This window comes from Sinocyclocheilus rhinocerous, unplaced genomic scaffold (genome assembly GCF_001515625.1).
Source record: "Sinocyclocheilus rhinocerous isolate Xijiao unplaced genomic scaffold, SAMN03320098_v1.1 scaffold2699, whole genome shotgun sequence".
NCBI lineage: Eukaryota > Metazoa > Chordata > Actinopteri > Cypriniformes > Cyprinidae > Sinocyclocheilus > Sinocyclocheilus rhinocerous.
Window position 1 is genome coordinate 92300 of NW_015645115.1, and position 22610 is coordinate 114909.

Here is a 22610-nt window from a genome sequence, read left to right on the forward strand (position 1 = left end):
ACTTCATAACGTCAGTCGAGTGTTTGAAATAAATCCTTCTGTGAGATGATGTGGCTTCTTACACAGAATAAGGCATGCAGCATATTTCATAGTATTCTAAGCAGTGATTAAGGCATTGCATTATTATATACTTTATTATAAGGAAAATTATAATACGAAGAACTCAGATAAACCATATACTGTCGTAGTCATGTGTTTATTAGTCACGTTGAATCAATGAAAGCAGTTAAATCTTCTGTTTATTCAGCAACTGCTATAGGCATTTCCTGGGTGTCTTCTGCGGGGCGTATTTGGAGTTTCCGCGCGAGAGCGCCCTCTGGCCTTCAGATTTACTACTGATCACAAAACCGTGTTTCACTGACAAGATGCGCATGACTTATTTAGCCTAATATCGATTGCGATATCATTGCGATTTATCGTGCAGCCCTACCCAAAACTAAAATGGAACATTTAGTTATACGTTGAGTAACATATTTGTACAAACAAACACACAAAATGTATGTATATCAAGTAAAACAACTGAGAGGAGGCACAATTGACAGATATATATATATAGTGTGCATGTGTTTGGTGTACCTGTGTTGTGTAAATGGTCCGGTATGTAGCAGGTGAAGTCAGCTGCTCTGTCCCTGATGTCCTGATCTTCATCCTGTAATAAAGTAAACAGGTTCTTCCATAGTGCCACAGTGTGTGTGATACCTGGAAAACACACACACACACACACACACACACACACACAGTAAGCAATTGATAGTTCAGCTTTTCAGACTACAAGCTACACATGAATGGCAGATGGCAATCAAGCTGTCCTTTTGAACCTACAGTTACAAGTCTATACTGGCTGTAGGAATTGTGTTCCAGTAGGCTGCTTTTGTTCGCTATTCCACATTTATTAAAATGAGTAAAAGCGCACACACAAATTTCCCTACTACTGTTTTTGCCTCTGCAATGACTGCTTCTTTTGTTCCAGAGTTGGTTCAAAGAGTTTAATAACGAGACCCTTCAGAGGAGGAAGAGGAGAGAGGGAAACGGAGACAAATAAGGGCTCTGAAGGTCTAGTGGCTGATCTGAAGCTGCTGACTCATTAAATGACTCAAAGCCAGGTGTCCCAGATTCAAGGTTCGGTTTCCTGACTATTATCATGCCGGTATGATTCGCCATTGAAATACAAACAGCAGGGAGGAAAAATATGGAACATGCACATAAACAGCACATTTGTGCACTGTGTATACATGTACCTGGAGTACATTTATTATGTATTATTGTGTTAACTTCTGTTCATGGGGAGGATGCGTGATGCAGAGGCGGGCGTTGCAATTAGGCATCCATATATTGCGGCATATCACAAGGAATCTCCCTGAGGATGAAATCTTAAGCTCTTAGATGCCAAATCTGTTTTGATTATAATGGAAAACTAGATCAAGACATCCATATTAAACACAATTAGAGAAATGAAAGCCTTCGAAGTTGGCGTTACAACCCCAAAAGGGCAGTTACAAGGAAAACAATGCAATAACTAAAAACTACACTGGGAAAAAATCACTGCAGGCTTGAGTACTGTTATCTAGGGAGGTAGATGGAGGTGTTACAGTATGTGAACTGTCTCAGGGTCTGGTAATTTTTTGTGGAACCCTATATGAGAATCATCTCTTACTTCAAAGAGTTTTTTTTATGGAATTTTGACCATCTGAGCCTCAGAGGCAGAACAGACTGGAGTTGAGAGGGAATATGGTGATGCTCTAATAAAGTAAAAGACCCAAGAGGCCTACATTAGTCATTTTACCATGGTAAGGGGTGTTCTTTGGCCAGATGTGAAGCGGTGTCCCTAAACCCCCCTTAATCTAAAAAATATAAAATGCAGCAATACATTTATTGAATAAATGTAGTTTTAATAATATTTATTCACATTATTCAAATTTATTCATATGAATAATTGGAATAAACAATTAAATAGCAAAGTAATAAAGTTCAGTAGGCCCTTTCACAACAAACTACTTTTTGAATACAAACAATGAATTCCTATGGAACTATTTGAACAATGACTTGCTGACAAATCTACTTTTTCTGCAGAATTAGTTACAAAATGAGGTTACCCAAGAATTAAAATGCCTTTATCCTTACACACATAAAAACATACAGCTTTTTTTTTTTTAACAACCCTTCTTTTCTATTCAAAATCTGTATTAGATACATATAGTTCTTTGATTTGAGAAAAAATAAATACTAATTAAAGATAGATAATGGTAGATATAAATAACTTTTTTAAAATATGAAAGATTTGTTCAGCAATAAAAAAAAAACATCAATAAATTAGCTAAACTTTTTAAAAATATTAATGCAAAAGCTAGTGTAAATGAGTACCCAAAATCCACATTAGGCAAATGCAACATCAAGAGTTGTTCTCAGACAGCGACAATGGCAGTATTTATGCACACGATTAAGAAGCCACATCTGAACTCCATCTGTTCCCGCTGTGTGCCCGTCGCACCAATGCCAACACAGCCAACCGGACACCCCCCCACCGCCGTTGACAAATTAACACTTAAACACACCCTTGGCTCGCTGGCAGCCGAAGAGAGCCAGAGGGGGAGGAGAAGGGCGGAAGATTCAATTAAAGAGTAGAGGAGCACTTCGGACGAGTCGACACAAGAATCTTGGCCCGGTCGTCGACAGTGAAGGCGCCTCATTAAGATGCAGGAGCAGAGGTGAGCTATAAAACCGATGTCTTGCCAAATATCATGGTGAGCCAGGATGGCAGGAACACATTTTCACCAGGACGTTTACAGTTATAAGTTATTGTGTGCGGCTGGGAGGGGAGCAAGGGATGGGATAAGGATGTAGCCTGAAGCTTTTGCTGTTCTGGTAAACCGGTGCTCAGCTTTCCCTTGTGAGTTTGCTGTCATCGCATGAATAAACAACGTACAGGTAACACTTCAGGGGACGTCAGTGGGTAAATAACCAATGCTAAGTGGCACAATCGCTGACTGCGCTTTCATATAGAGATTGAACAGCTGCCATTGCCCAAAAATACAGTTTGAGGGGAGGACAGGTGTGGTTAGATTTAAAGTGTGTTTTTCACAGCCATGTTTCTCTCTCAGACAAGACTCTGTCAAAACTCTCACTGCACTCTGAATCACAAAGAACAGATGTTTGGAACAGATTAAATTAAAAAAAATCCCAACAACTGTCAAAAAATTCAGAAAATCACAAGATTTGTATTCTGCATAAAACACATTTGTCACTGTAACATGCTATGAAATTAGAAACAGCGAAGACAGTTTCTGCAGCTCCTTGTAAACTTAGTCTGCATTTTTTAACATTTGATTTATTTATTTGCCTTGCTGTTCAGATGAGTTCATTCTTCAAGGAACTGCCATTCTTGGCCCGAGGGTCTTTTTTGAGGCAGCACTATGTATCGGGGGCTGTTTTGAGTGGGAGAGAGTAGCGGATCTGGAGGGAATTCTACAGAGGAACACAACAAAACCCACTGCTCTTTGAGCCACAACATTTCCTATATTTTCCAAGCTAGCAAAAACAATCAAACTACATCTTTAATCTGCCAGATGATACATCTAATGGGATGACTGACAGTGAGGGTAATTAAAATGTGCATAAATATTCATTTTTAAGTAAAAAAGGCAGGTAACTCAAAACAATCCAGCAGTCATGCCTTACTTCCCCGTGTTGATGTATTTCCTATTAAAACAGGAAGTCGGTGATCTATCCAAAGGGTTTTCCCTTTTTCAAAGCCAATATCTTAGTTGAAAATAGTTAGAAAATAGTGAAAATACTTTACATCATAGCCCTGAACGTGATTTGCTACTTGATATCACTAATCATATAAAGAAGAGATGGCCCCAAAACTAATAAACTTACTAAAACCACAAAACTGCTATTCTGATTTGATGGAGTTTTATATGTAGCGTTCTTCTTTATGAAACAATATCAATATTAGATAACTTCCAGCTAGGTTGATCACTTTTAATAAACTCAAAAAGGTTCACGAGTTCAGGCCTAATGAATAATGAAGCAAACAACACATACCACAACTGCTTGCGAGTCATTATCTGATTCTTCGTTTGGGCTTTAGAGACGGTTCTTTTACTCAGAGTGCCATGCTGCTGGCTGGGTGAGGAGCACCTGCGTGATAAGAGAGTGAACTCGGGGTCTCTCTCTTTGTTGCGAGTGTGTGACTCACAAGCCTCTACATTATCTCTCGGAGATAAAGCGTCTTTTAATGGGTAGAATGTGCAGCACTTGTAATTTTCCAAACCCAGGTGATGTGAATAATATAAAGCAGAAGCTGGAATGAATAAATGTAATATAATGGGAGGACACTGAGATTCACTGTCCTGAGAGAGCAAGAACAGTCAATATGCTTTACATCAATGCACTGTCTGCTGCTTTCATTATTGAAATTAATCGCTAAATGTCTAATTGAAAGAGGCTAATGGTAGCATTACCTGAGATCGATGGATGATCAATAATAGGGAATTATGGGTGTAATCATGTTGGTGTGGTGCTCAGGGGTAATCTGGGTCAATAGATGTTCATGTGACATATGAATTGGAATTTGGGCTTTGGACTGATGAATGTTACATGGCTCACACTGACAATGAATCTCATCTTGATCAATGATCCTGCAAAGTGCTGGCGCAGCCGTAAAGCAACTGCAGAGAACACATAAGAGCTCTTTGATGACAGGTTTTTTTTAGCCAACAGCTAAGTAATTTCCTAAGCAATACACAAATGTTTTACTTAAAGAATCTTGCTTTTTCTCCACACAATGACAGTTTATAGTGACCATGGGCACCAAAAAAGGACAAAAATGTCCATATGAATTAGGGGTGGAACGGTTCAACTTACTCACGTTTGGCTTGTATCACGGTTTTAGAGTCACGGTTTCGGTACGGTTCGGTATGTGCTATGTTTAGGGAAAAACTATACTGTCAAATAAAAATAAAGAAAATAAATATAATCTATCTAACGACAAGCAATAGCACAAATAAATACAATAAAGTAAAGATACAAATAAAATAAACAGGAGGCTTCGGATGAGCGCACGCACAAATCTACTCACTGTGCGCGCGAGCTTGCGTCCTCTGGCTCTTAAATGTTTAAACTGGCAAAGCTTAAACGAGTTTAGCTTAAACACAGATATCAACGTGTGCTGTTCAGGTCTCACCTGTGCGCGCGCTATCAGCACCCAGGTGATGACGTAATAAATTATATTCCAGCATACGGCATTCGCATTGAACAAGAGTGAATGGTTTGTCCCAAATTTTTATTTTTTTTCCATTGCTGTTGTTGTAATGTACTGGGAAGCCAGAACGCGCATCCATCAACAGAAACATACATTAGCCGAACCCTGTTTGTTTTACGTGTTATTTATAGCAAACCATATTACAGATGCGTTGTCAGATTTAAGTTGAACCGCTATCCTAGCGCGTGTCGAACCGTGTGTGGAGAACCGTACGGTTCGATTTTGTCCGCAAACCGTTCCACCCCTAATATGAATCATATGCTATTTCAAGTTCTCTGAAGCCAAACAGTAACTTTGTGTGATGAAAAGACCATTATGTCATTATACACTAATATTTTTCATTTCCAGCACATCACTCGAATCAAATTGTGTATGTTGCCTGCAGTCGCCAGTTGGGACATCATCAATAACAAACATTGGTTTTCAAGTGTCTCGTAACCAGAATCACCTGCACAAAAGGTGCCATGTCACAGTGAAGATGACTTTAGTTTTAGTCTTATTTCAATATAATAATAGAAAAACCAAATGAATTTCAGTACCATTGTAAAAAATAAGCATACTTAATTGCATTGAATGTGCACTTGCATTGAAGTTCAATCTTGAAAGTATAGTTTTATTATTTTAGCTATCATTTGTCATTCAAAATATATAAACTAATATTTAAATACATGACATCAGTTCCAATGGAAATTAAGTATATATTACTTTACTATAAAGCAGTACTGTGCATTTTAACTATATTTCAAAGACAGTAGAAGTAATTATGAAATTACATGTAAAGATGTACTTAAGTGGGTCAAAAACACTCTAGAATTTAACATAAATCTACATTTTCATTTAATTTTAATTCAGTGTACGAAAACATTCACATTCAGTCAGTACATTCTTTTAAAGTATATTATTTCTCATAATAAGTAGGCTACTCTTTTTAAAAATATGCTAAAGTGTACTTTTTTATAAGGGTACGCAAATACAGTGACAGCTGAATGGGTGATTTTCAAACTTACATTTCTTCAAAAAGTATAAAGCTCACGAAAATTACAACTAGATAACAGCACAGCTGTTATGTATGCTTTCTGTGAATTATTTTGTGAGACGCACTGGGGAGGTGCTATGCTGTAATTCATGCAAGTGCATTATTGTGACACAGTCCATCATTATAAGAGCATATTGATATTCTAGTAAGACATAACACCCAAGACTGAAATGATCTACAAAACAAAGCTTGAACAGAGCCAAATTAATTGTAGAAAATGAATACTTCAGAACAAATCTCAAATCATAATGTTTGAGGAATATCAATACAGCACTGTCTTGCAAGCACTGTAATAGAAGAGGAATATCAATATGAAACTCTCCTCACAAGCACTGTAATAACACTCTAAATTGGCCTATTCTAGCAAAAACCTTCTTGTCATACCTTCCACTGCCTACAGAATACACTTTGAGCTCTAGTTTCATTCTTTGCTCTAGTTTCATTCTTTGTGAAATAAAACATCAATGCAGTCCTTTGGGTGGGAGTGCACATGGGGTTAAGGGTGTTTGAACTGATAAAACAGTCTTGTGAATTAGTCAAGAATCAATCCGCCCACAGCCCCCATCCGTACACCAATCCCCTGCCATATGTATCGACCATAACGGCACTAAACAAGTTAAGATGTTCAGCCACAGCCGACAATTGTGAAAGAAATCATTAAACTGCACACTGGAGCAGGGTGATGAGTTCAGGACCCTGAGAATTACTTGCGTACTTCACACTTTTGTTACCTAAAGAAAAAAAAGGGAGAAGTGGGTCATGGGATGTCATCCAAGCTGCCCTCTGGGAAATCTTCTCCTCCTTTCTTTGACATGATGCTGCTTGGCAATGTTTCTTCCAACCTCACACTCGTGGACGGCATATAGCGCAAAGGGGGACGGACCACACTATCATGTAGGTACATCGGGTTATGGGCCACCATTCTTTTCCAGAGAAGGTGAAAGATTAACTGTGCTTCTCTTCTAGCACTATGTGTCGCGCTCCTGGGAGATAGTGACCTGCTGTTTTAGATGGATAAACTATAGTTTATTCAATCTCAAAAGCCAAGGGTAGACCGAACCTTTGAAATGCCTGACTGAACTCGCTCCTCGGCATAACGACAGGGAGTCGGGCTCTGTGGGAGAGCAGGGTTTTTAAAAGAGGTTGGGAATGTCAAGGAATAGCCTTCTTTGCACCTCACCTCCTTTTCCACTTTGTCGAACGAAGGCAAGCGCTACAGTAACACATCCTACAGTAGCTGCTTATAGACCTTATGTGACGGCAGACGGCAATCAATAACATGTATGTGATCAGCCTGCAATATCAAACTGTACATATGTCTCTGAACACACCGTACTGAACATCTGAGTGGCGGTGATACTTTGGTGGCAGATTGGAATGCTGGCAAAAAGCCATATTAAATGTATAGGCAGCTTTGGCTCCCAGTTGTGGAGGTTTCATGAGCACAAGCAAGCTGTTTCTGTCAGCCCCCCATCTTTCCCAGATGCACACAGCCATAGCGCCTTTCACATGGCCTTCTCCAGAGACTCAGAGCTGTCACAAACCGCATATACTGCGCCTCTGTGTCTGACACTGCTTAAACCCCTATTATAGAGACCAAATTCTCCTGAGACCTTTTGTCGGAGGAGGGATGTTTGTCTGCAATATGGTCAAAAAAGGATGTAGGCTGATTGTCTTACAAGCAGAAAATCAACACTACCTCTCTGAAGATTCATTTGATATTCACTATTTCTTTACTTAATTAACAGTTGTTATATATCAGTCAACATTTGGTGGGTCTTTAAAGAACAGTTTCTAACAATGGTTTTCACAGATAATGTGATTTATTTAGGTATTTTTGAATCATTTCTCAATTGTATAAATTACATCTCTTCAGCAAGAGAACAATTAGATAAAAACTGAAAAAACTGACCATTCAAATCATAAAACAACTTTGCATCAATAACAGCAATAGTAATACTACTACTATTTGTTATTGTTAATAATAATACAGTATTCGTCTAAGGAACTGATGTTGTAGTCTAAGGATTATTTAGACAATTGAACAAATTTGATCCATATTTCAATCTTCTTGTACCTATTTTTTGATAATTTGTTTTATTTATTAATTTATTTTACTTTTACACAATGCACATAATTCTCTAAATGAATCTATCTAAAGAAGTACAATAAATAAATACAATTATACAAGTATGAAGTACGAGTATGAAAAGATATGATGTGTAGAGTATGTAATTCAGGCGACATGTCAGAACGCATTCAAAGCAAAGCATCGTCAGTATAATCATTAATCTTTTTCATGTTCCAATTGTACTCTTGAATTTTCAGTGCTAATACGAGATCAAGATGACAACAGTAATTCTGGTGAATAGATGAGCATTTATGCTAGCAGTCTGCCACCCCCTGAAGTGCACTAAGACCTAACCACTGGAACTGAAGAATTAACAGTTATTCTGTTCAGCAGTAGAAAATGAGACTGGAGAACATCATCAGAGACTTCACAGTTGGAACTGTCGTAAAAACTGAAACGAGAGTCACTGCCAATAATTAGCCTGACTCCACACTCAGTGATGGGCAGTAGCATCGCTACAAGTAGTGATGCTACTAGCTTAACTACATTTCTCAGTAGCGCGGTGGTAGCGTTGCTGTTTTCTTAATCAAATAGCTTTTCAGTAGTGAAGTTCTTTTTTTGATCAAGTAGCGCGGTAGCGTCAACAAAAGCTACATTATCCAAAGCATTCTGAAGCTCAAGCTCAAATCAGAAATATAACTGCTAAGGATCACTGATCCTGGACCAGTAAAAGTGACGCCACCGCCACTACACCTCGTAACTCAATTGGCTCCTCAAACTGTCAGTCAAACCTCAATATTCCTCCCGCCTCTCTCGTGAATGAAGTGCGGCGTGCAGTTTGGAGCATCTCAGCTTGTTTGCAGTCTGAAGGTAAATAAAAGAACTGTTGATTGAATGAGTACATCGTTTTCTTTACTCAAGAAACACTATATTTATAAAGGCTAATATTTTTTTGTATTTGAGGAGCGGAGAAGGGTGTCTTAAAATTTGTGTCAAGTCACAGTCAAATAGCTTGTGCGAAGTGCTGAAACTTTTATAATAAGATACTTTTGCCAAATAACAGAAAAAAAACTGAGCACCCACATAGGGACAGAAAACTTTATAACCTGCAAGTTCAAGAAAATGTAAATGCAATGCCCGTACTGCCTTTGATGTGGCGTTAATGTCAAGAAAAACATTCGCTGGTCAAAAGCTTCGTATTTGAACTTGATTTTGGTGAAATGTTAATAATATAATGCCACATGCAACAATGCAAATAAACGTAAGTTATTTGTAGGCCTATACATCTATATGGTAACACTATACAATACGATTTAATTAATGTTAGCTAATGTATTAACTAACATGAGCATACAATGATACATTTATTACAGTATTTATTCATCTTTGTTAATGTTAGTTAATGAAAATACAGTCATTCATTGGTAGTTCATGTTAGTTCACAGTGCATTAACTAATGTTAACAAACACAACTTTTGATTTTAATAATGCATTAGTAAATGTTGAAATTAACATTAATAAATGCTGCAGAAGTATTGTTCATTCTTAGTTCATGTTAACTACACTAGTAAACTAATGTTAACTAACGAACCTTATTGTGAAGTGTTACCATTTATATAAATGTATCTGTATACAATAAAGCCACAATACCAACTACCAATAGGAGGTTTCCGGCTGACAGCAAAAATGTATTTAGCCTATGTCACAATACGAGGCAAATCCGGCCCTGTGCATGATACTGATTTTTGTTGCCATATTGGTTTGGAACAGTTGTTGAATAAACAACTGCCTGACAATCTGCTTGACTGACAGTTTTATTGATCACTGAGAGAGCATTGACTTATGATGTTGGTTCAATATAAAAATTTTAAATTTTTAAAAATTGAATTTTAATTTAAATTCAATAAAATTGAATAAAAAAAAAATAGCTTAGATGTAGTAAACTACTTTTGCCATGTTGCTGTAGCTTAGCTTGCTACATTTCCCAGGGCTGTAGCTTTAGTTTAGTGAAGCTTTATTTAACGAAGAGTAACTGTTAGCTTAGCTCACTACATTTTCCAAGTAGCTTGCCCAACACTGAGTGCATGTGATATTAAAGCTTGATAACTTACTCGCACATTGTGCTCTGAGCTGTGAATATTTTTAGTCATGATCACAGTTTCATAGGATCAAGTCTGAAACGCTTGGTAACCAGGAGCCCAGCCATTTCTTTGAGCAATGCTTGAAAAGAGAACATTACTATACTATCATTTCTTACCTTGCCACAACAACAAAAATAAAAATAAAATAGTAACTGAAATATTTTTCTCGTCTAAATGTGCTTTACAGTACATGAGCATCTCAATGAGGAGACAGAAAATCATTTTATTCTTGGTTATTTTCCTACAGAAGATTCTCAAAGGAGAAGAAAAGCTATTTCTGTGCTGTCAGAAACATGGGCACATTTCTGGGTGCATTAATGATTAAGCATTACAAATGCATTTTGATATTGCACCGAACAGTAAAGAATTGGGGATATTTCCACAAAACAAACTACAGTATGCTAATTCGGTGTGATGGCATGCCAGCCAAATTAATTTTAAGGTGCCAATGTAAATCTTTCATTTCTGTTTTTTACGGGGAACTGTTTGAAGGCATGAAACATTCAGTTTTCAGCTTTATAATTCATTTTCCAATTTCCAGATGTGAGTTAAGTAACTGGCCCTGTGAGTCAGGTTGGAAGGCACACGATAGCTCATGAATTAACAGTATTAAACACACACACACACACACACACACAGAGAGAGAGAACGGTTGTGATGTTGTCAGCGACGTGAAGTGAAAAAACATTAATGTTACCTGCACATTTATTCAGAGTGAAGTCTTTTTTTCTTCACCTTGAATCGTTGCGTGCTTCAACATAATTCTCCTCTCATAAAGTAAGGCATAACATTAGAGGCAAAAATAAGAATTTTATGAACAAAGTCTCTCTAAGGAGGAAAATACTCAGCGATCAGCCATACTGAGGTTCCATAACATCCCTGTAATGCCGTAATGTCTGTGCATTACCTGGACTACAGTTTACGAGGGGTGTTCGACCCTCATCAGTATGCTTGGCCCCTGTGCCCTTGTGATTGATTTTCGATGAAGTAGAGATGCCACTGGGACTTTCCTTCCCAGCTGGACAGGAGGAGTGATCATCATTGTGTTGACTCCAAAAACACATTACATTACAGCACATCTTCGATTATTGTCGGGTTCACCCTGGAGTTTTACCACATGGAAGTGTGGAGGAATGAACAGGAAATGAAAACATCATCTATAAAAAAAGCTTAATTCAGAATTGAGGTCCTGGAGGTCTATCATTTCAGCAAACAGGGTTGTCTTACCAAGCGGTCTGGTGAGAGCAGAATGAGAAAGGAAAAGACAGAGTGGAGAGGAATTGGAAGATGTTTTGGCATGAGAGTATTCTGTGTGCATCAGAAAATAAATAAATGTAAACTAATTTTACATAAAGGGATCTGATATGGCTATTTGCACTGAAAAATGAAGCATAAAATGCTAATTCTTGTCATTAAGTCGTGTTATTCCAAACATTTTTAGGGGAACACAAAATAATACATTTTGAAGAATCTTCATGCAGCTATTTATTATACTAGTTCACAATGACCATGTCAAGAGAGCTTGGAGAAAAAACAACAACAACAATCGAGTCATTGAGTTGACCACGAGGTAGATTAATAATGAAAAAAAAACAACTTTTGATTCATTTGTGAACTGGTTGGTCCATTCCACAAATAGGAATAAACAATTAGAAGAGGAGTTCAACTCACTGACTCAAAGATCCAGTTGTAGCATTTTTGAATGAACAGTTTATTAGTGAATAATGACTTCAATTTCAGCATTTTCCTTCAATAAAGTTATTATGTGGCTACAGAAGAATTAGAAAACAGCAAATATGTTCTTAATTGGCCATTGTCACTATGAAATGCACAGTACTGTTCAAAAGTTTTTGGTCACATTTTATTTTAAAGGGGTCCTATTATGCTTTTTCACTTTTTCAACTTTAGTTAATCTGTAATGTTGCTGTTTGAGCATAAAAAACATCTGCAAAGTTACAAAGCTCAAAGTCCACTTCAAAAGGAGTACAAAGGTGTTGTAATAATGTAAAATATGTGAAAAATAATGTGTTTTTCGAACAACCTAGTATGAGATCCTGTTCTAGTACACCCCCAAAACAAAATCAAGACTTTGTAAAAGAGCATAATAGGACCCCTTTAAGGTCCAATTATCGCTATTAACAAACCATTAACTACGACTTTTGCTTCAATAAACTCCTCCCCACCACACAAAGCTGCAACACATTTACCAAGAAAAAAAGAAAAGAAAATACAACCTGAATGCAAGGTGGCATAATCAGTAATGGAATTTGTTTCTATACAACTAAAGAGGAGATAAGCCAGAATATCATGGCATCACAAACAGTTTGCAGTGTGACACTTCCCATCACATGCACTGTAAATCCACAGAAAAGCCATATTGAATCCCTGTGCTAATAAAACACACAGAGAGATTTGCCACAGCTCTAAACTCATAGCCAGGAGATCCCACACGTTTGGGTTTTGACATTTCGTCAGCACAGGTCAAACTAGTCAGTGTGGATGACATTGACAGGCTGTGAAAGTTAAATGTAAAGTGGGGTATGGGAACTCAGAGGAGTGGCCTCCGAACTAATTAGCATATTCATGAGATGGGACTGAGCAGTCCACCATGGCACACCACAATCCTCTGCAGTCTTGTGTAGGAGACGTGTGAATTGGCATAGAGCAACCCTGCTTAAAGCCGTAGTCGTCTAATTAGCTATCTGGCGATTTTAAGGCCTCTATTCCTCTACTTATCCAGACATGTTTAATTCTGTTATATTAAAAAGCCTTCAATAAACCCTGAAATATGGATATTTGAGGATATGTCATTCAGGGCCAAGCAGATTGTCAATTAATAGACAAAAATGTAATATTTAATCTGCTCTAGTTTCAGGACTGATATAATTATTATGCTCCTTTCCTCTCTTTACTATGAAATGAATGACTAGTGTTCATATCATTCCACATTTCTTTGTTACTATAACAACAAATTGACTTCAGAATGTAATGAATTTGCTAAATTGTCGCAATTAAACATCACGATATAACAGGCAGAATTTCCTGATAGCGGTTTACAGATTGGTTAATTGTATGTTCTGTGTTCTGTGAAGGGAGCAGGAGAGTGCAATGGTTGTTTTTGATTCCTTGTTCAGTCTCAGTCGGTAATGATGTTGCCAGGCATGCTGCATTGTTGATTGAACTGAAGGGCACTCTGGAAAGGGACGAGGAATCAGAGCCAGCAGAAGCTATTGCAAAAATCACACAAGAAACTTAATGACACACCGTGACACTGGCAATGGTGTGTGCAATGTTAAAAGAGAACGGAGACACTTAATTCAGATCTGTGTGACCACATTTGGAGGTGTTGGCAGGCACATGCAGAGCTGAAATACACCAGCAGGCCTTCTGAGGATAGGATGAACTGATTAAAAGAGAATCTTCAAATCAAGTAGGGCTCAGGGCTCAACAATAAATACTTTTTTTCTGCTGGCCTGGTCAGAATAATAGTGGCAGATTTTTGGCCAACATTTTTGCTGGCTCAACAACAAAAAATGAAATTTTTCGTGAAAATATATATGCTTATATTATTAATTTACTGTTAAATCTAATGCAGTTTACAAAATAAATAACAAATGTAAAACTATGTATTAAAAACAAATAGCAATTAGGGATGTAACCATTAACCACGAGCCGGTTGAAAATCGATTCAAATATGTGACGATTCAAATCGGTTGAGATGCTAAACAAATCGCGATTCATTTAGGGGTAGTTTATGAATCCATGTCTGAAGGGAACTTGCTGTCTTTAGAAAAGTTTAGATGCAGGGCTCTACAGTGCAAATAAAATAATACAAAAATCGTGAATCGAATCGAATCGTGAAATCAAAATCGTGAATCGAATCGAATCGTGAGTTGAGCGAATCGTTACATCCCTAATAGCAATAGTAGTTTGTACAGATATAATTCCATAAAAGCTATTCAATTTTTTTCATAATTCAAAATTTTGAAATTCTGGAGTTTGTTTCTTCATCATCTTCAACAGATTTGGAGAAACTCAGCATTTCATCACTTGTTCACCAATGGATTCTCTGCAGTGAATGGGTGCCGTCAGAATCCAAAGAGAGTCCAAAACAGCTGATAAAAACATCAGAATGTACAAGTAATCCAGTCGAACAAATAATGTCTTCTCTAGTTAAAAGATGCTTGTTTTTAAGAAACAAATCAATCATTAACTGTCTGGCCATAATCCGAGGCTTAAAAAGTCCATCTCCTGTTGTCCTCTCACATCCAAATTGTTTTGGACTGTCTTTGCTGGAAAAACTGTGTTTGATCTATTTCGGTTTCACATTATTTTGATGGTCCCTTTAACACATTCTGTTGACTATGAGTAATGTTGCACCTACATATCTACCAACTCTCATTAGATTGTTAGTAGACTATTAGTAGTCTGGTAGGGTTAGAATAAGTTGACTTACTAGCAAAGTTACTTATAGTCAGTAGAATGTCTTGTTGGGACACCATCACAATAAAGAGTTAGCCGATATTAAGCAGACAGTCTACTAATACTCTAATGAGAGTTAGCTGACATGTAGGTGCAACGTTACTTACTGTCAACAGAATGCTCAAAAGGGACCAACAAAATAAAGTGTTACTCATATTTCTCTCCTGATTCAGAAGAGACTACTTTTTTTTTTACAAGAGAACAATATCATGGCTAGAGAGTTAAAATGTTTTAATGATGATTTTCTTTTCATTATAAACATAGCTTTTCACTTCATAAGATGTTAATTGATTAACTGGAGGCTTTTGGATTACTTGTGGATTATTGTGATGTTTTTATCAGCTGTTTGGACTCTCATTCTGACGGCACCCATTCACTGCAGAGGATCCAGAGGTGAGCAAGTGATGTAATGCTAAAGTTATCCAAATCTGTTCCCATGAATAAACAAACTCATCTACATCTAGGATGTCCTGAGGGTGAGTACATTTTCAACAAATTTTCATTTTTGCGTGAACTATTCCTTTAAGGAAGAAAACATTATAAAACACTGAGCACACCGAGTTCACTTGACACTGAACTGTAGTTTGTGACATGCATTTGGCATTCGCTCAATCTTTGCAAGGTCAAAAAAAAGAGCTTGTGTGATTCTGTGGAAAAATGTCAGTGACCTACTTCTCATATCACTTTAAGTATATAACTGATGCAGTTTATGTGTTTCAAAATTTAGACACAGTCAATTTTAACACTCCAAAAACTTGAGAAAGTGTTAAAAGTATTTACATATTTACTACTCCGCCATGAAAAAAAATATAGTGCCAAACTTTCCAAAGAAAACCACTTGTGGGAGAGGCTGCTGTGGAGGTCGAAAAAAGTTAAAATGCTATATAAACCCAATCCAATATATGCAGTACGCCGGATCCTATTCTCACACAATATCGTTTCACCCAGCGTTATATTTTTCCTTTCTTTCTTCATTATGTTGCATCTATATTTAAAAGCATCCTCTCGCAACTAAGCTGTTTATGAAACATTCTGACACAGCGATTATACAGGCCTCTTTGCCTCTCCCTCCACATTTAGGGTCATTCCCAAAGCGCTGTAACATGAACAACAAACACAGCGACTCTTAACAACACACAAACAATTCTAAGGCGAGAAATCATGCAGCAAAAAAAAAAAAACAAGTAACAGTGTCAACTGGGAATAAAGCCACTGTTCTTTTTGATGGCTGTGAAATGAAATTCTCTCCATTTTGAAAGGGCCCACAAAGGAGGATCACTAAGTAAGCCATTGACAAAATAATTGTCTGTGAAATGTTGGGATTTCCAACACCTGTTTGGATTCATTTTACATCTTTGCTTGCCTTAAAGTTCAAAAATGGAGGAAACCGAATGAGCAGTGATCATGCCAAGCGTAGACGGCTGTGAAGTAGCCGAGACGTTGGCTTTCATCACATCTTTTGCTATTTTGCTGAACTTTTGCTGACATTTGCAGGTGGATTTGACATTAATCTGTCATTTTGATGTCTATGCAAATGGTAAAGTATGCGCGGTCCTTTAAATGTATTTATTATGAGCTCCATTCAGGATGTGAACAAAGATGGTAAACCCCCAGGGGGAGTGAGTTAGTATGTGGCTGCGGGCTGAATGCTTTAACAACAACATATTGGGGCAAAGGGCACCTTCTGTTCGACACATATCCTCTGGATCTTTCTAAGCTGCGACATCATTCGGAAACGAAACAAAAATGCTGTAACATCTGAGAAACTCCTTCCTAGGATCTGATAAATGATTATGTTAAAATTATGTTTAAGTACTGAGATTTTTACCCTCCGTCCCCCCTCCTCCTGCTTTAGATTTGAATTCTGCTTGTAATTCCCTGGTGGGATCTTCTTTTGCTGTGGTTGCACAGAGAAAAAAGGAGTTCTTACTGTCGCCTGAACAGAGAAAAGGAGAAAAATAGCCTGAAGTGGATCTTGTGAAGGTTCTCAAGGGCAGCATTTGCTGTAGTGTATGAAGACACATGATAAGGACATTGAGGGACTAATGAAGGCCCGAGTAACTTTGAAATGAGTTGTTCAGAGGAAAAAGCCGCGCCGATCCATGTGTAGCAAATAAATATGGTCAAATCAAAGTACGAATACATTTTAGACCAAACGTTGTGTGAAGAATTTAGGACAAATCCCACCCAAGAGGCAAAAAATAGGACAATACTGAGAGGAATAGAGAGGGTCACAGAAAACCATCAACTTAATTAATACTTAAGGCCACTTTTGAAAATAATGATCTAAAACATGGTTGTGTACCAAATGTGCACAGAAAACGGCACTCCTGATTGACCTCATGTCAAAACTTTTCAATGTTAATCTGATCTGTTCAAGGGGTTTACATTTCACAGTCGAACATAATAGATTTCATTACACCATCACAGATGTGTCGTTTTTGTACTGACATGTCAGCCAAACAGACCCTCCCTGGATTTGCACACCGTGAAATGTGATGACACTATTTGCTGTCATCATATCTGTGAAAATGTGTAGCAGATAGGGTCTGCAGATTGATTTTGTTTGTCCATTCTTCCTCACCGTCCCCCTGCAGCTGCATATGAATAACAGATGGGATAAATTAGGCGGGAAATTGACAGCCAGTCAGATTTCCGATAACATGAACTAGCCCTGTATTACGGTGCGCTTGTCAGTTTACCTGGGGGAAAAAAAATGTATCGCTCCACAGAAAACAAATGCTGAAACATTAGCCTACTGCCAGCCAATGGCCTGCTTCATTAGCCATATTTATCTAATTAAAGTGATTACATCTGAAAGGGCTATGCATATAGCCGGCAACAAACCTTTACCTGAGCAATGAGAGGAATATCCTTGAATTTGGCAAACGCTTGCTTCCGTAACTCACCTCTAACAGGAGTGTAGCATCTGCCAAGTGTCACATAATGTGTTGTACATGATGATTTTGCTCACTTGTGGATGTGTTGCCAGACAAGGGCTGTTCCATCAGACACAGAGATGTTTTCAGACACAGAGACGTTTGAAGCTTGTAAAAGCATCATAGAGGAATTTACGGCAGCCGTCAGCAGAGGCTGGATTTAGGACCAGTACTAGGGATGTGCAAAGCTATATAGTTTTAAAATCCATTAGGCTCTAAGCCCTGTATAATTAGGTTAGGTTTTCAGACAAGTTTCTTATGGGGCCTTTAAATAAGACACATTGTTGCATTAAAAAAAGTGAAACTGAGTGTAAAAGAAAAGAACGGGACGCACTGGTCTTGAGACATGCTTTGAAAAAGCAAAACCATTATTTCACTTGACAATACAGCGGGAGTCGTGACACAACAGCCTAAGACATCTGTCTGCATGTTTATGGCTGTAAAAGTGATGATTATTTTTTATTATTTGGCCTCATTTTATGGATACATGAAATAGAAGGCAGGAAGTCAAGGTGAGAAAGCGAGAGCAATGGAATGGGAACAAGATCTGGGACAGACTCACACTGATGCTATAACTTCTCAGTAAGGATTTTAACAGACCGCACAGATAAACATAAATCGCAGCACACATTAAATTATAAATACATGCATCCAATTCTATAAATAACTACACAAATATGTACTATTTGAGTAATATTAATTAACACATATAGGGTTTGGTCTCTGTATGCATAGAAAATGTTCTCATGACAACAGAATAAGAATAGCGAGGTTGGCTAGACAACGTAAAAATTCCGACCTGACTAGAGGGTGAGTGACGCTCCTAATCCAGTTTAATGTTGTTCCATGGCCTGCTGAGAAGGTTGGAAAGCTATGCACGTTCCTCCAGCGTAATCCCTGGCCATGAGCTGACCCCAGCAAGTACCGTTCCTGAATCACAACACACCTTGTGTTTAGCCTGTCCAGGGCGTCTCGTCGCCCCTAGAGGGCCAGAGGCAAAATCCAAAACAAAAGACTTGCTGCTTACTTGCTCAGTTTCCTTCAGAAGAAAGACAGTCTACAGCTTGTTCTTTCCCAAGTGTATGACAGTTACTACTGTAAAGAGATAAGGGCCCTTTGTCAAGGACAAGTTCAAGAACATTCCAGAGCATGCTGGGTGAAACTAAAAGGAAAAGTAGACTTTCTTTCTTTTCTTTTTTTTGGTGATGTATCACATAATCTAATGCTACACTGAGTCAGTGGTCAGGGTGGAGACTTATGGGGCAATTGAGCATGGTGGTCTAATAGCACTGGGAGGTTTCTTCAATCACTCTTAGCCTAGAGAACTGAGAGGCAAAGGACTTCTGCCAAGGAACTGCGAGAGGAGCAGACAAACTACCCGAGAGGTGAGAGTCGGGTACACGGAGGAGCAGTTCGTCTGAGCGTGTCAGTTAGTACAGAACACCGACTATATTGGCTTTCCAGCAAGATCTGATGACCGCTGTCCATGGTGCTGAAAATCACTGCCCTACATTTGAGCTGAGAAGGTGGCGCTCTCCAAGGTGCTGAACTGGGCAGACGACTGCATTAGCTTGATCATTAATCTATCTTTAATTACTTGCACCACAGAACTGCAGATTTTTTAATTAATTTAAAAGAGTTTCATTTGAATAAAATGCTACTTTGCTATTCAATGGCCCATTCTTTTTTGCAACAGACAAAGTTTGGGGATGTTAACATCACTCAAGTGCAAAACGTTGCCATATTAGCAGTTCTTAAATGCTATTAAACTGGGGCTGACTGGCAAATTACAGAATGGAGGTGGAGGCCGCAGAAAGGATGAAACAAAACAATTCTCGCAGCCACTAGGAAGCAGCTGCTTTGCCTCATTTAAGCGCTCTCTTTCACAAGACCCCTTGTTTTGTCTGAGGGCTCGTCAAGGCGCTATCAGCATTTATCTACCTGCTGTTTAGTCCATCTGTCTGCTTTTTAAGGTAGCTCGGTGCGAGGGATGCCACGGTAGAGTGGGGAGAAAGAATTATAGCAAAAGTAGCGCTGTAAAAACAACTTGACGAGAGTGTGAAGGACTTTCAACTCATCATCCTCCTCCGTTTTCGCAGATACCACCAGGGGAGGAAGTGCAGCTGCATGTGAGCTCACACCTGGGAACTTCAAAAAGACACCCAGATGCTCATGTCTGCTCAGAGCAGGCCTGCGATGACAGACTATCAGAGGCAGCGAGAGACAGCCAGAGTTAAGCAGTGGATGAATTTATTGAAGAATAAACTAAGTGCTAACTTAGCCTCTCGATAAAATAAATTAGGTTTACTTCACAGGACACAACGGGAAAGGAAAACAATGCTTAGTGGCATGCACCGTCCCCTATATAAAGTGTCTCTGAGAGTCAGTAAATCTATCTGATACTAACAGTCAGCACAGGGAGCACTTGACCCCTCATTTTAATGACTCTATTAGAGTCTGACTGAGAATCCACCATAAACCCGTTGGAAATGCTGATTCACCTATCATTAGTGCCTCATTTTCAGGTCTCTCCTTACCAGTCAGACACAGCTTGTTTGCCCCCAGGCCCCTCACACATACATTTGCTGACTGAGCCCCCCATCTTTCTTCCTTTATTTTCCCCTGAGCAGCCAGCAGAGGGAGCATGCAGACTAATAACTTAAAAGAAAGACGACCTTGATCAAGCTGGCAGGAATAACAAAAAGCAGGGACAAAATTCCTCAGAAAAGCACACAGACTGAACAGGCAGGTCCTATTTAAATGCTCTGATATGTGAAATAATAGCAGCCTAGCCCCCGAAATTGTCATTTCATTCGGTGTCAACTGATCAAATCCAGATCTTTTCTCGCCCTGTGAGCAAATACAAGGTGTTTCTGTTTTTTCCCGTTCCTCCCTTCCCTCACTGCCATCTGGAGAAGCTGGCTGTTCCCACAAGGACTTGGCTTCTTATCGAAGCTCATGTGTTTCTGTGGAGTGAGACGGGAGAACAACAAGGGGAAGGTGTGGCAAAGTGTTTCTGGCAACTGTCTCTCGTGTGGCAGTCACCTATTGTGATGAGGGCAGACAGGAAGGCTGCAAAAGAGAAGGGAAGGTTGAATGGGGCCGTTGAGGGGAGGGCTTAGTGAGGGGGTGGCTGGTTGGAGAATTTGACATGAATTTGACATGAAGCTGTCGATAGGAAATAGCGTCACTGCTTTTTCACCAGCACCTCATGGGAAGCCTCTAGCATCTACTATGATAATTTCTCTACACTGTAAAAATGATATGATCAGTCATGGCAACTTATGTTTTTGCATTACTTGAACTCATCAACATAATTCAATTCAATCCAAGTTTATTTGTATAGCGCTTTTTACGATACAAATCGTTGCAAAGCAACTTTACAGAAAAGTAAGTTTCTACAATATTTAGTAGTAGCTTAATAATAAATAAGTTGAGCAATTTCAACTTTTAGGAAATAATTTTTAAAATCAGTTTAATGTCATTTGAATGTAAGTCGAAATGACTTGTACAACCAAATTGAGTATACTAAAAATTTTAAGGCAGCAACTAAAGTAAAAATAGGTGGAAATTTGTTTACAGTGTATATGGAATAATAAAAAAAAAAAACCAGGTTCCCCTTAACGATTAATAATTCTTTTAGTTTAAATAAATAAATATTTAGGGGGAAAATAATAATTTCAATAACATTAATAATACTTTACATTTTTAAAACACTTCTTGCAAAAGGATAATTTTTGGCCTTAACTATTTCTTAAAGAATACTGATTTTTCATTTATTCATTCATTCATTATTATTATTCTTTATCAAATGCTACTGACAAAAACAGTGTCTACTGACATCTCAGATGTCTCTTAGATGTTGCAGCACAATTGTTGGATTCACAAAAAAGAACTGTCTCAGAATCATTCGTTTGGTAGAAATGACTACACTGTTTGCATGGTATGTGCTTGATTCACTATAAAGAACCAACTCATCAACATCACTTGTGAGGGAATTAGTCTACAGTGGTTGCACTGTATGTGCATTAGAGTCATTTGTTTGTGAATCGGGCTGCATTGATTGCATCTTATGTGTTTGATCACTATGATCACATCATGTAATCATTGTTTTAATATGTTCATAGTTTCTGCTTAAAGGGGTCATATGATGCAATTTAAATTTTTCCTTTTTCTTTGGAGTGTTACAAGCTCTTGGTGCATAAAGAAGATCTGTAAAGTTGCAAAGACTAAAGTCTCAAATCCAAAGAGATATTCTTTATAAAAGTTAAGAGTCAACCACACCTACCTAAAACGGCTCGTTCTAACACGCCTCCACATGTCTACGTCACGATGTGGGAAGATTTGCATAACACCGCCCAAATGTTCACGCAAAGAAAGGCGGCGTAACTTTTATTCTCGCTGTTGCCGCCGCTACCATGTTGTGGAGTCGCTGTGTGGAGTCGTTGTGAAAGCGAAACTACTTTGTTTGGCCTTCCAAAAGAGGACACGACTAGAAATCAGTGGTTAAGTTGTATTTACAACACTGTTCCAGAACAGTTCAACCCAAATATTCAGATGTGTGCAGCACATTTTATGGAGGACTGTTTACTGATCCAGGGAGAGTAACGTTAGACTAAAATGCCAGCAGTTCTGACTCACGTAAGTACGTTTTCATATTTAAAGGATCTGCCACTGA

At 38.3% G+C, this 22610-nt stretch overlaps 1 protein-coding gene across 1 annotated transcript in view; it reads right to left on the minus strand.

Moving 5' to 3' along the window:
* Window positions 1–18768, minus strand: part of LOC107705827 (carbonic anhydrase-related protein 10-like) — a 48955-nt gene extending 30187 nt beyond the window's left edge. The window contains exon 1 of the mRNA XM_016509304.1: window positions 18732–18768. The gene's annotated coding sequence lies outside the window, so the exon portion shown is untranslated. The remainder of the gene's footprint in view (window positions 1–18731) is intronic.
* Between the last annotated feature and the right edge of the window lie 3842 nt (window positions 18769–22610).